Below are 10,126 nucleotides of genomic sequence, written 5' to 3'. Positions count from 1 at the left end.
CTAGTGGTGGTATACATACATATACAATAGGTATACATAGTTTTATAGTCCTTTGGGCATAGTTCCATATTGCTCTCCAGAATGATCAAAAAATGTTCACAACTCCAACAATATGTTAATGTCTCCCCCCGCCATAAGTTCTCCAATTTCTCTTACTTTCCTTTTTTGTCCCATTGGCTAATCTAATAAGTATGAGATATTGTTTTAATTTACCATTTCTCCAATCAATGATAAGTTAGAGCATTTTTTCATATGGCTATATATAGCTTTTATTACTTCATCTGAAAATTGTACTTATCTTTTGACCATTTATCAATTGGGGAATGGCTCTTATTTTTATAAACTTGATTCAATTCTCTCTAAGTTTAAGAAATAAGATCTTCATCAGAAAATCTTGCTTCAAAATTTTTTCCACTGTTACTATTGCTATTTTTCTTTATCCTATTCCCCCCACCACAATTTAGTCTATTCTCTCTCTCTCCTTTCCCCTGTCTCTCCTCAAAGTGTTTTGCTTCTGACTACCTTCCCCAATCAGCATCTCCCTTCTTTTATCCCCTTGTTCTCCTACTTTCCTGTAGGGAAAGATAGATTTCTATACCCAATCAAGTGTGTATGTTTTTCCTTCTTTGAGACAATTCTGATGAGAGTAAGTTTCACTCTCTCTCCCTCACCTCCCCCTTCTTCCTCTCTACTTTAAATGTTTTTTCCTTGTCTTTTTTATTTGATTTACTTCACTCCATCCCACCTTTCCCTTTCTTTTAGTGCATTACCTATTTTCCACTGGTCAATTTTACTTTTAATGAGTTTTTTCAGTGAATTTTGTGCCTCTTTTTCCATTTGTCCAATTCTATTTTTTAAGTTATTCTTCTTCTTAGTGGATTTTTTTGTGCCTCTTTTCTTATTTGGTCAGATTGTTTTTAAAGGTGGTGTTTTTCTTCATATTTTTTGTGTCTCCTTTACCAAACTCTTGACTTGTTTTTCTTGCATCACTTTAATTTCTCCTCTCAATTTTTCTTCTACCTCTCTTACTTGATTTTCAAAATCCTTTTTGAGTTTTCCCTTGGCCTGAGACCAATTCATATTTTTCTTATAATCTTTGACTGTAGTAGTTTTTACTTTTATCTTCTCCTGAGTGTGTGTTTTGATCTTGTCACCATAGTAACTTTTTATGATAAGAATTTTTCTGTTTGCCCATTTTCACAACAAAGTAGGACTCTGCTTCCAGGGTGGAGGGTACACTGTCCCAAGTTTCAGGGTTTTGTGCATCTATTTTCAGAGGAAACTTCTAGGGACCTCTAAGTTTTCATTTCTTCCAAAGTAGTATGAACTAAAGAGAGCTGTTTACTATTCTCATGGTCTGTGCTCTTGTCCATGAGTGATGACACTTTTTCTGCTCAGGAACTATGAAGAGGGTTCTTACTTCCCTCTAACCTCAAGCTCTGGTGTGCCAGTTCCCCTCCACTCTCTGGGACTACTTGGCATCAAATTCTTTCAATGTTTCTCTGTAATTATAATATTTGTTATTTCATGTGTATCAGTTCACAGTAATATTCTATTATATTCCCAAGTGAAAAAATATCACAATTTGTTTGGCTATTCACCAATCCATGGGCATCTACTTTGTTGAAAATTATTTGCTACCACAGAAAAATTGCTATTATAAACATTTTGGCAAATATAGTGCCTTTTTTTGGTCACTGACTTCCTTGGCTGCATATGATAAGCAGTGGAATCTCTGAGTCAAGAAAATTTATTTTTTAAAAATTAATAAACATTTATTCTCTTTCCCTCTCAGCTTAACATCAAAAAATGATAAAGGCAAAAACCAAACTCTTACATCAAAGAAATATAACCTTGGGCAGCTAAGTGACACAGTGGATAAAAGCACAATCCCTGGAGTCAGGAGATGTTGAGTTCAAATCCAGCCCCAGACATTTAATAATTACCTAGCTGTGTGACCTTGGTCAAGTCACTTAACCTCATTGCCTTGCCAACAAAACCCTAAAATAACAAAACAAAAAACTAAAGAAATATAACCAAACAAAACAAATTCCTACATTAATGAAGTCCAAAAATGTATGTCTCATTTTTCATCTTCAATCAGTATTTCTTTTTTTGTGTAATATGTTTCATCATCAGTTTTCTGTAATTATAATTGGTTATTTTGGATAAATTTAATTTGGTTAAATTTAATTAATAATTGGTTATTTTGATTAAAGTTCTCAAATATTTCAGGTTTGTTTTTGTCTTTTTGTCATTGTTTTTTAGATGTTACCTTGGTTCTACTCATTTCCCTCTGCATCTGCTCATATAAGTGTTCTTGGGTTTCTCTGAAACCATTGTTTCCATCATTTCATATAATATAATATTATTCCATTATATTCATATGCCATAATTTGTTTAGCATTCCCTAATTCGTCTAATACTTCCTTATTTTCAGTTTCTTTGCCATTATAAAAAAGAACTACTAAACATAATTTTGAACATATTTTTCTTTCTTTAACAGTTTGGTATAGACCTACTAGTGGTATCACTGAATCAAAGGTATGAGCAATTTGCATATGGGCATGCCTTTGGAGTCATATTTCCAAGTTATTTTCCATAATGGCTTTATCAATTCATAATTTCACCAACAGTACATGTATACCAATAATTCCTGTTTCCCTCGGTCCCTCCAACAGTTTTCAATTTTCTTTTTTATTATCTTTGCCAATCAGATGGATATGAGATAGAACTTCATATGGTTTTAGTTAGTATTTCTTTAATTATTAGTGATTTGGAGCACATTTTTTCACACTGTCATTGATAGCTTGTATTTCTTCCTTATAAACTGCAATTTTATGGGGAAATTAGATTTTTAATCAGAGATATTTTCCCCTCCTTCGTTACCAATTTTCTCCCTTTCTTTTAGCTACATTGATCTTGTTTAAGCAAAACCTTTTTAATTTTATGCAATCAAAATATGTGATCCTTTCTATCTTATGTTTGATTATGAACTCATCGAAAAATCTGAAAGGAAATGTTTTCCTTTTTCCTATAATTTGTTTATGAAATGAACTTTAAAATATCTAAGTCATATATACATTTGGGGGGGTGGCTAGGTGGCGTAGTGGATAAAGCATGGGCTCTGGAGTCAGGAGTACCTGGTTTCAAATCCAGTCTCAGACACTTAATAATTACCTAGTTCTGTGGCCTTGGGCAAGCCACTTAACCCCATTTGCCTTGCAAAAACCTAAAAAACCAAAACCAAAAACATATATACATTTGGACCTTTTATGGGTATACAGACTGCTTTCCAGTTCCTCAATCAGTTTTTGTTATTGTTGAATAGTGAGACAACACTGATGCTTAAATGTGAAAAATTGACTAAATTAGAAGACAAAAACAAGAATAATTATATCACTTACTCTACAAACAGCAAAGGGAAGAATAATTAAAAATATAATAACCTGTTGGGTTATGTTCTGCCACCATGCACCCCATATGGTCCATGGGGAGTTATATGAGTAAGGAAATGCTTGGGACAACTCATCATGATGATAACGACAGTGGTCTCCTTTAGGAAACAGTCTATACCATGTGACACCTAATCCCTTTCTGAACCTCTCCTCTCCTCTCTCTTGGATTAAGTCATTATTCAAAGATCACTTTTAGTAAAGAAGCATTATTACATTACATTATTGCACCTTTTCTATCCTTTGAAGAAGTGAAATGTTTACATTTGATGGGTACTGATTGTAGGACCTTACAAATAGATTACAAAATTCTTTCAGTTGCACTTTTTTCGGTAGTTGTAAGACGCTGAGAAAAGAGTGGTGTCCACTGGTTGGTGAATGTCTGAATAAATTGTGATATATGAATGAAATGGGAGATGATTTTACTATAAAAATTTTATTTTGAGTAATTTTTAGAAATTTGAGAATGCATGATGAAGAAATTCTATATCCCTCACTTTCATTTCACAGTAGATATAAATATCTTTTCACTGCTTCCAATCTGCCATGAGGGAGACTTTTAATTAATTACTGAGACCGAACTCCATATATATGCTAAAGGAACAGTTTCTTTCCATTAGACCTCTCTTTCCTTTTTGCTTCAAGGTAAATAATCAACTCTTTGAGCTCTACAGGGGGATGAACTGTCCTTCCTCTCTCCCATCCCCACCCCCTTCTCCCCATCCTAGAAGCACATGGTCTTCCAATTAATCTTGTTTTGGGGATGGGTCTTCCTCCTTTCTTTTGGCATGGGCATTATGATGGCTCAAAAGGAAGCTGGTATCTTTCACCCACATCAGTCTATCTGAGGTGTGGAGTATTGGCTACTGGAATTAGTATCTGCAAAATAATGACAAAGGAAAACCAGCTAAGAGAAGAAAAGCCTGATGAAGAGAATCATCACTAAAAGCAGTCATTGATAGGATTGTACTCAGTAGAGTTGAGATGTAAAATAGGCATGAGCAGCCCTGTTGCACCTATATCAAGATGCTTGACTTTTATTTTCTCAATTAATTATAATCACCCTGTAATTTTTCTTCTTTTTAAAAGCATTTCCTTTCTGTGTGGTAATAAAATCATTTTTCCAATACCAAATCTGATTCATGTATATTTGTACTCTGAAAAACTTTTACTTCCTCCCACCTCTCCCTCCTCAGCTACTGGTGAAGACCCCCTTAGACTACAGCAAAAGCAGAATTAGTTTTAGGATCTGAGGTGGAGGTAAAATTGGAGCACTAGGGATTCTAGTTCTCCTGTTGAGAAGATCTGTGACCCCAAAGCAACAAATTCAGAGAAAACTATGAGGGAAGGTAAAGGACAAAAATTAGTAAAAGTCACCAATCCCCAGTTCCTTCTATTTTCCCTTGGGTTTTTAGAAGTATTCCTGAAGGCCAATGAGGTTTTCTCCACTGAACCTCCATTATTGTGTATTTTCCCAATCATAGTTAATATTTGCCTTATGTCACTGGAACTCTCCAAAGATCAGTCTCCTGTTGGCTGTTATTGTTCATCCTTTGTTCTCTATGAGGATCAAGGATATATTTGAATAATTAATATGAAGAACAGAAGTTACAAAATATTTTCCCTCAAATCTGGGAGCCTCCACCCTCCCTGTGACCCCTGGGAAAGTGGGATGCACTTCAAAGCAGTGACTTCAAAGCCTTTGCCCAACAAAGTTCGGATTTGGCATAAGCAAGTACTGAGTCATCTCAGCCTCTTGGCAGCCTTTTACCCCATGGCTATGCCAGTCTGGCAGGTCCCTGGGGCCTTCCCTCCTCACCAGGCTCGGATGTCCATAAAATCTGGAATGTATTGCACGTACTAGACTTCTTGCAGTTCACTCTTCTGACCTTTGGAAGCTCTCAAGATCACAGTCTCTAGTAAAGGACTAACAACAATATTAAGAATTGTATCTACTTTCCCCAACCCCCTTCCCCAGGGAGAAGAGAAAGACTGAAAGCTCTTAACATGTAGGGGAAGCTAGCTAGCATTTCAACCTGTTCCTGGATTCCAACTTTCCATCCTAGAAACTTTGGGATTAGACTGGGGCCACTATCTTGGTTTGAACTGAATTTCCTCTTGCTCCCAACAAAGAACTTATTTGCTTTTGTATATTTCTTGGGATATTCTCAAGTGCAGAATTTTTCTAATTTCTATTAGCTGCTTTGCTTGGATAAATGTTACTCACTGCTGTAATGGTCTTTGTATAATCAATATTTCATAAAAAGAGACCAAGATGATGAGTACAAGTTTTGGGTAAACCTTCCCTTTTAAGCTATGGTTAGCCACCAGGGAAGCAACTTTCATTCTGGTTCAAAGTTATATCCCTAGACAAGCAGTATTTGGAATGGGGGAGGGGGGTGCAGAGAGAAACAATTCTAGTCCTTTCTTAGAGACTGGAGAAAAGAACGTCCAGGCTCAAGGTACTCCTGGGCCCTACCAGCCTGTAGTATAGGCTCAACCCCAGGCTTCCCTCTCCTCAGAGATAGGCCAGATCCCAGAGATTCATGTCATTTACAAGTTGCCTTTAAGATTATGCAAGTGGATATGCACATTTTGTATGGGTCCACTCACTTTACACTAAAACAAAAACAAAAAAGACAAAAAAACTCACTTTTTAAAAATGGAAACATTACAACATGGTTGATTTTTGTCCTTCATTCTTTAAGAAAACCAAAATGACATCACTAGGTTTGAGATAAATGACAGTGTGTCCGATTGTGGCTGATCGGACCGATACGAGCTTGGAATGCTCTGCTGCAGGTTGGGCACAAATAGTCCATGTGAATACCTGGGGTGGGTACTCCTAAGTTAGGTATGTCATGTTTCCTTTGAGCTGCTTCAATTCTACCCTTCTCATAGAGTGCAGCCCTCTCACTGATGAGGGCATGCCATGCTGGGTGGTCCTGTGCCAGGGTCTCTCACGCTGTACAGTCAGTTCTAAAGTTCTTCAATGAGACCTTCAGGGTGTATTGCTTCTGACCCTCTTGTGAGTGCTTGCCCTTGTGAGTTTTCCATAAAATAGTATTTTGGGTAAGCATATGTCTGGCATTCTAACAACGTGTCCAGCCCATCATAGTTGCACTCTCTGTAGTCATGTTGGAATGCCAGGTGAGTTACCTCAAAAAAGGATCTCAGTGTCGGTATCTTCTCTTGCTAAGTGAGCTTCAGAATCTTCCAAAGACAATTTAAATGGAAGCCATTCAGTTTCCTGACATGGTGCTGGTGCACTGTCCAGGTTTCACAGGCATATAGCAATGAAGTCAGCACAATGCTTTGTAAAATCTTCAGTTTGGTAGTCAGTCTAATACTTTTTCCCTACCATACTTTCTTTTGGAGTCTCCCAAATATTGAACTAGCTCTGGCAGTGCAAGTGTAAACCTCATTGTCAATATGTACCTCCCTGAAAAGGACATTGCTGAGGTAAGTGAACTTGCCCACAGTTCTCAAAACTTCTCCATTTGCTGTAATCGATGGTTCCACATATAGATGGTGATGGAGCACCTGGGTTTTCTTGGTGTTCATTGTTAGACCAAAATTAACACAAACAGGAGAGAACCGAGCCATACTTTGTTACATCTCAGCTTCAGAGGCTGCATTGAAGGCACAACCATCTGCAAATAGAAGATCCTGCACCAGGTCTCCCTCCTTTGGTCTTGGTTTGTAGCCTTTACAAGTTAAAGAATTTACCATCAGTACAGTAGCTGAACTTGAGAACATGTTCATTCTTGTTGAAGGCATTTGATAACATGACTGAAAACATCATGCTAAAGAGTATGGGAGCAAGGATATAGCCTTGTTTCTATTGGTGACTGGGAAACCTCCAGAGTAGTGTCCACTATCCCGAACCCAGGTAAGTATACCATCATGAAATTGATGTGCAATGCTGATGAACTTCTCTGGACAACCATATTTTGACATGATTTTCCATAAGTATCGAAGGCCTCAGTCAGATCTACAAATGTTGTATACAGACCTCTGTCCTGTTCCTGGAATTTTTCCTGGAGTTGTTGGTCAGCAAGCACCATTATCAACTGTTCCTCTGCCCTTTCTGAAGTCACCTGAGAGAAGGCTCTCGGGAAGGTGAAGGGTCAACCTATCAAGAATCTTACCAGCAATGACTAAAAGAGAAATACCCCTGTGATTATCACAGGACAATTTATTTCCTTTGCCTTTATAGAGATAGATGATGGAGGCATCCTTGAATTCTTGGGGAATAATCTCTTCATGCCCTCACACTAAGGTACTAGTCTTCCTTGAACACACTCTATAAGAATATTCCATTACAACATAAGAATTGCAATAAAAGAAACAAAGATTGGTTCTGGAGAAACTTTTGTCCTGAGGTCCTGTTGTCTTGATTAGTGACTGTTTACCAGCCTGAGACTCTTAGCTTAAGAAAAGTTCCAAATGTTTTTTCACTCTCTCCCTACTCTTGCCATAATGCCTTTATTCTCTGTTTTCAACTTCCACCTTCTCTGCCATGTTTTTGGAACCATGAATCATGATCTAATTAACTGGGTTTTTTTTTTAGATTTTTGCAAGACAAATGGGGTTAAATGGCTTGCCCAAGGCCACACAGCTAGGTAATTATTAAGTGTCTGAGGACAGATTTGAACCCAGATACTCTTAACTCCAGGGCCGATGCTTTTATCCACTGTGCCACCTAGCCACCCCGATCTAATCAACTGTTACTTTTCCTGGAGGATATTTGTCATTCTACTTTCCATAGCCCTGCTTACCATTCCTGCAGTTTTCTGGACTGAAGGGCTAGTCCCCAGGAATCACTCATCTTTCTCTGTGGTCCCCTTCATGAGAATGTAACCTCCTTGAAGGCAGGCAGGAACTTGCTTTTCATTTGAATCTCCAGAATTTAGACAGTCCCTTTTTTCATTCATTCATTCATTTTAATAAATTCAAAGAAATACTAAAAAGTTTACATAAAATGATAAAGAGTGAAAAAATAATAGTTAAAACAACATATAGTTATTATAACTATAAGGGAAGAATTGCAACAACATATACTTTCAATTTGTTACATGGGATGGCTTTGTTGTTATATGTTATATTTATGTACCCATCTTTTGTTGATTTCATTAAATGATTTTTTAAAATACCAAACAAATCCAACAATGCCACAACTATGCCATAAGGTCGCAATCATTTACAGTTTCTGGTTTTTCCTTTTGTTCTTATAATTTACTTAAATATTTGTACTTACCAATATTATTCTGCCTATATCCATCATACAAAGTAGGGGTTCTGGAAAACAATTTTTTTTCTATTCCATTTTTCTATCCCATTCATCTATGATGGATAGTTAAAGAGTTCACTTATCCTTCCATAGTTGTTATAAATGACCCATAATATTAAAACTTAGCCTGGAGTGGTTGAAGAGCTTTTATTAACTAATATCCCTGCTGGGATGGATATTTCTCCTTAGTGGGAAAAGTCCTGAATTGTGATAATGTACAATCTAATACAGGAAGGTTTTTGTTCCTCTCCCCTGTGTCCTGATAGGTCCTCGTCATTATGGGTATATTCTAAAAGATACACTCATAACACCCTTTTAACGTATTTTCCCCCTCTGATCATAAAATGAATGTTATGCTGATGAGCCTCAATCATCATCACAGTGAGAGTGTACATTAATAAGCAGGGACCTCATTGAACAAGTTTACTTGCAAAGATGAGAGACCCTAGGACAACTTCTGACTAGTTCTGGGCCAGTTTTTAGCCTCCCCCAGCTAAGACATCTTCATGTTGGATTAGGGGACCTCTTCCACTTCAGTGAGTGGTCAGGGTCACTCTTTTTATCACCTTTCCCTTTGTTTTACCTCCATATTCCTGCATGTAGGTTTGTGTCTTTTCAGCCTAATTAAGGACCAGAAACTTTAGTCTTTGTTCTAATGGACACCTGTGATATCCTAGCAATATCCTCTCATATCCTGTGGAAACCAAAACACCCAATAATTTTTCACAATAACTTTTCTGAGGGGTATTCTTTTGCTGAGTTTCAATTCCCAGAAATATTCATTGTGAAGTTCATTCTATATCCCTGGGTCTTAGAACTCAAAGGATCATAGTGTAATGGGGGTCTGACACATTTGCAGACCTTTTCAGTTTTCTAAGTTGGTTTCTCTATATAGTGGACTCTAGGAAGCTGCTTCTGGGAGAACTGTTAGGATTTGTTGTAGAGGAAAAATGACTGTCTAAAGGTTTGGGCAGAATATGAAGGAATTCATGTAAGAGTCTAACTCTGATCCAGAAGGAATTTTAGGGATGAAAAAGTAAAGTATTGCTGTGATTATCAGGAGCTAATGGGAAAGAAAGACTCAAGCAAAGGCAAGAAACCATTGATCCCTAAACAGAGAAGGAAGCTAAAGGAAATAGCAACCTAAGCAACCTAAACTACCATAAGAGGTTGAATGGTAAGGAAAGGTATAGGAGAGAGAGATTAAGGGGGGGGAAGGGATAATGCTCCCCAGGAGAATGAACCCTCAATGTATAAGCAGTTAAGAAGGTAATGGGACAAAAGGGATCACTGCACCCCTAGAGTGGGTTGCCCTCCAAAGGAAAGCAAGCATTGGAACTGAGGGGCAAGCAAGTTTTTTAAGGAGGATGAAGGGAGA

This window comes from Macrotis lagotis, chromosome 5 (genome assembly GCF_037893015.1).
Source record: "Macrotis lagotis isolate mMagLag1 chromosome 5, bilby.v1.9.chrom.fasta, whole genome shotgun sequence".
Taxonomy (NCBI): domain Eukaryota; kingdom Metazoa; phylum Chordata; class Mammalia; order Peramelemorphia; family Peramelidae; genus Macrotis; species Macrotis lagotis.
This window is presented reverse-complemented; position numbering follows the sequence as displayed.